The sequence below is a fragment of the Neofelis nebulosa genome, chromosome 1 (genome assembly GCF_028018385.1).
Source record: "Neofelis nebulosa isolate mNeoNeb1 chromosome 1, mNeoNeb1.pri, whole genome shotgun sequence".
Lineage (NCBI taxonomy): Eukaryota > Metazoa > Chordata > Mammalia > Carnivora > Felidae > Neofelis > Neofelis nebulosa.
In genome coordinates, this window is record NC_080782.1 from 14,352,145 (window position 1) to 14,357,712 (window position 5,568).

A 5,568-nucleotide genomic window follows, 5' to 3' on the forward strand; every position below is an offset into this window, starting at 1 on the left:
ATTTAGGGCTACATTTGAGTCTTGCTGTAACATGTGTCTGGGCTCAAGCTATGGATCTAATTTTCATATGATCATCATAGAACAAGATCTCTTAGTCAGATAAGTGAGTGGTCTATAGCATGTTGTTGGGTCGTTCGATTTTTTTTTATCTTGTTAAACTTTCCTTCCTTATGAAAAGTACAGGTACAACCAGTTCTTTTTTTTTTTTTTAAGTTAATTTATTTTGAGAGACAGAGACAGTATGAGTGGAAGAGGGGCAGAGAGAGGGAGAAAGAATCCCAAGCAGGCTGCGCACTGTCAGCACAGGGCCCAACATGGGGCTGGAACCCAAGAAATCACGAGATCATGAACTGAGCCAAAACCAAGAGTCAGATGCTTAACCGACCGAGCCACCCAGGTGCCCCCAAGTACAGTCAGTTCTGCTGTAACATGGCATTCATGTTCTTAAAAGTCACCCTGGTATGCAGAATCACGTAAACTAAAAGAGTGTGTGGGCAAAAGCAGGCTTAGGTGTTTAACACTCAAAACCTTTGTCATTGACACGTAAAAGGATGGCAACTGAATCAAGCAGGTAGCATACTCTTGTATATCCTAAAGGATTAAGAAATACAGAAATGCATATACAATACATAAAGACAATAAATATGGCTCTTTAATCTGAAGTTTGCTTGTGGGCTTGCTACAGCTTGCGAGTCATGACGTGGTGGGAGAGCAGTGACTCTGGAGTCACAGGAAGGTTGACACCCCATGTGGATGGGCGTGACTCCTAACGTGTGAGTGGACTGAGGTAGCTGATAAATGCTCTTGTTGATGAGTCTGCTGTATTTCTACTCAGCTCAGTTTAGCTTAGTTGTATTTTCCACGTTCACCTAGGGCTTCTTGCAGATGAAAGCACAAGCAAACCACAAGATGAAATTCAAGATTCTTGCTGTGCTCACATTTTACCCCAACACGTTAATTGCGGCAGAACAAAATTTGCATTTCAAAACAGGCATTCAAAATAGGAATTGATTGTATCTTTTCCCCGAGTCATCGTGGTACATTCATTGGCATTGCTGTTGCCATAACATTTTCACGAGTTGATTTTGTAATAACGTCTTGGGCAAAACTTTGATCTTTCAGAATAATGTTTCATTAAAACAGAATTTTATGACAGGGCACCTGGGTGGCTCAGTCGGTTAAGGATCGGACACTTGATTTTGGCTCAGGTCATGATCTCACAGTTCATGAGATCGAGTCCCACGAGGGCTCTGGGCTGACATCGAGAAGCCTACTTGGGATTCTCTCCCTCTCTCTCTGCCCCTCCCCTGCTTGCTTTCTCTCTCTCTCAAACTAAATAAACACTAAAAAGATAAAATTATAAAAACAATTTAATAACAAATCTGGAAAATCCTTTTTGTCTTTCAGAAGAATGTTGAAATGTATTCCACTAGAGAGAAAATCCATACGATGATCTTTGGGCACCTATGAAGGTTTTGTTTTCAGCTGACAGATTCTCCTAAAAGTGGGGATCTCTTTGCTATTTCTACCCAAAAGATGCCTAACACATGCGTACTTTTGACTTGACTCAGAGCAAGTGGAGAGTACCAGCCAAGTAAGGTTGATTGGCCAGAGCTCTTACCCATTAGTATTTCCAGAAAAAAAATGGAACACGACGTAACAGATGTGTTAACTGGATGGAAGAATCTTTTTACCACATATATATATATTTGTATTGTATTGTATTATATTGTATATTATATATAATATATACATTGTACATTATATATTGTACATACATTATACATTACATATTACACATTACATATACATTGTATATTATATATACATAATATATTGTATATAATATATAGTAATATATTATATTATTGTATTATATATTGTATTATTGTATATATTATAATATTATAATATATTATTATATATTATATATATATGGCATATATATAAATGTTGAATCACCATGATGTATACTTTAAGTATTTTACACTTTTGTCAGTCATACCTTAGTACAGCTAAAACTTAAAAACAAGAAAAACAAAAACAAAAGAAACCACTGAGAGGTACCATTTTTGATGTCCTTTGAAAAATTGTTGATTTAAAAAAATTGTTGATTTATTTCCATCATTTCCCATGAAATGTGTCTATGTTCCCATAAAAATTATGGAGCTGCATTCAGGTAGGAGGGAGGTAGATAGAACTGGAAAAGAAAACATATGTGTGCATTATAAAAAGATGCATGTTCTTGAATCTGTCTGTGTTTGGCCAGTAGGTTCCTTTTTCTGTAGCAGTAAAACCATCCTCCTGTCTGGGGTGAGAAGCAATGACAAGATGCCCGCTCCATTTGTGGTCTCCACATGTGCTCTTTGACCCTTTGGGAGTCTGGTAGGTAATCAGTTTCTCATATGATTTGAGACTATTCAACTTTCAAAGCACAATTTACTGAGATATCTATGACCTTGATTGAATTATCCTCCTATAAACATATACAACATGAATGAATCTTTTAGAAGCTTAATACCAAACAAAGCTTGGATATTTTAGTCTGTTTTCTTTCCTCCCTCTTGTAATTTTTTATTTAAGAAAAATTAGTAGAGAAACTAATAAAGTGATTCCCTTAAGAATAGTCAGAAATCTGCATTATTTTTTTCCCTAGAAATGAAAATTCTAGATGTGGACATGTAATGATTGATAGGCTCCTTGATGGTTTTCTGCAAAGTTAGATCACCAAGAAGTGAGTAGGAAATTCGAGGTGGGGAGGCCTTGGAGAGTAAGCTTGAAGAGTGTATTTGTTGACTTAAATCACATGAATATAATTCTTCTCGTGATTATGATTACCAGTATAGCTTCGTTAGAATACAGAAGTTCCAGAATACAACCAAGTCAACACCAACACCAAGTCAACATTAACTTCAACCCCAATCTCCAAAGGTCCCATTGACTTAAATTTCACTTGAGACTCATCAACAAAAAAAGGAAACCAGATCTTGGGTACAGTACAAAGTCTATTTTACTATTGAACATATAAACTGAAAAAAATGATCTTCTCTTTACTTTTAATGACTTCTTTATTGGCAATGAGAGAAAAAAGAAACATTAAGGGATGCTGAAATCTCACATTCTCTAAATAAGCTTTTCAGTTAAAAAGTAAATCCATATTAGGCCCCTGGGTGGCTTGGTTGGTTAAGCCTCTGACTTTGGTCCAGGTCATGATCTCATGGTTAGTGACTTGGAGCCCCACATCAGGCTCTCTGCGGCCAGAACAGAGCCTGCTTCAAATCTCTGTCCCTCCCCTGCTCTCTCTCTTTCAATAATAAACACTAAAAAAAAGTAAATCCGTATTATATTATTACATAAAAATAGAAAATACAATATTATAGAAAAATAAATAATATGATATTATTTATCTCTTTGTGAAGTTAACAGGATTTGAAACATTCAACTTATAATCAAACATTTGATTCCATTTGATTTATGCCAAAGGGCACAAAACATGAGTAAAATCCAATATATAAGAATAGATCTTGTCTTTATATTAACTAGCACAAGAATCAAATAAGGGTAATGATGTAAAATATAGGTCTCACGTGCCCCAGAAGTCTTTAATGAGATGGCAGGTAAATCTCGGGGTCATCCCAGCCAGAGTTGGTACAGCAATCGCTGTCATTCAGAGTTGGCATTGGAGGTCTGTGCCTTAAACCTGTACTGGGGACTGAGCAGAAAGAAGCCGAACTCAGGAGCTGTCGGGGGCCGTGTCTCGTGCGGTGTGAAGGCAGTCAGCCTGCAGGGAAGGACAAAGGAGAGGCAGAAATCAGGAGCAGGGATCACCCCGCGCTGAAGAAGCCTGTGGAATTACCACCCGCACTCCCATGTTCTTATTTCACGTATTTGTTGTTGATCTGTTCATCTGGTGTTTCATTCAGTTCCACGAACCGATAGATTTCTGGTTTTGCTTAAGCTGTTTAGGTTCCTGCCAGTGTCACCACTGTAAGTACCTGTTTACCGCACACTTAGGGCTTTCTGTGTCCCCGTAGTTCCGATATCCCTCCCCAAACACTAAACTGTTCTCTTAGTACACCTGTGAGTGATTTCTCTGATGCTTCTGCTGGTCAGATCTCCATATAAAGTGGAGGAGACACCCCGGTCGGTCTACTTAGGCAAGGTTGAGGAAGGGCAGCGAAATCGCACTGCTGGGAGAGTTGAAGGAAGTATGAAAATGGGCAAAAGTCGGAGGAAGGCCACATGGTTCAGTAGCACGTCTGTCTGTCACCCAGCCACTCGCTATGTGAAGGTGCAAATGTACAGACACAACCATCTTATTACCACTAACGGACATCTGGGTTTCTGAGTGACAAATTTGTGGTTAACAGATTTTCTGTCGCGTTCAGGGTTGCCAAGTGAGACTTCCTTGTACTAGTTTCGATACTTACGTTATAGTCATGAGTTAAGCTTTTTTTTTGGGTCAACCAGGTTCATTTTGGCTCAGGGCTTTCATGTGTATTTGTGTATTTGAGAGTTCATTTTGGCTCAGGGCTTTCATGGACGTGGAGGCTCCACTTTGCAGACCGTCACTCATTTGGGGATCAACCTTGTTACTTCCTGATAAACCATTTCTGCTCATATTTGTTATCCATTTTATCGAATTGGGGGCTCTTAAATTCAAATTAAAAGTCATACTCATGACATAAGTGTTCTTGTTCTAGGCTGAGATTTGGCAAAGGGAGGGCAGGGGGACACATTTTAGCTTATGGGCTTTGAATTCTGTATGGTTCCTTCATGGAAGTTTTTGACATATGGCCCGAATACGTGAATTTTGTCGAACGTGTCTTCATTTTTTTTTCCAAGTTACTTTAAGATTTAAGAACCTTAAGGGCATAAACTATACTGTCTCTAAATTATGGACAATAAACTACTATTATTTTAATGTTTTTTTTTTTTTTTAATTTATTTTTGAGACAGAGAGAGGCAGAGCATGAGCAGGGGAGGGTCAGAGAGAGAGGGAGTCACAGAATCCGAAGCAGGCCCCAGGCTCTGAGCTGTCAGCACAGAGCCCGACGTGGGGCTCGAACTCAGGGACTGTGAGATCATGATCTGAGCTGAAGTCGGACGCTTAACTGACTGAGCCATCCAGGCGCCCTAAATTACTATTATTTTAGAAACCATACATGAAATATACCATAAAAGACCACAGAGCAGACCAAATGATTCTGAAGTCCCAGACTGACAACTCCTGCGTCAAAGAAAGAATTAGAAGGATTTGTTTGTAGTTTTAAAGTGGGGTGACTGAGTTGGGAATACGATTAATATAGAGCAAATAATATCATACCATTTAATTAAGAAATCATCTGTAATGTTCTATATTTCCATTTCTTTCTTTGCTGAAAAACAATTACTGTGAGCCGCAACCTGTTAGTTTGGTTATTATTAGCAAACATTAGCTAATTTTGCTTCTACCTCGATACTACAATTTCAGGTTTGTAGCTTTCATGAATTTAAGTAAATTTTTAAGTAAATAAACATTGCATATTCCCAGGGGTGGTTCCTCATAACAATAAATGACATTTACTT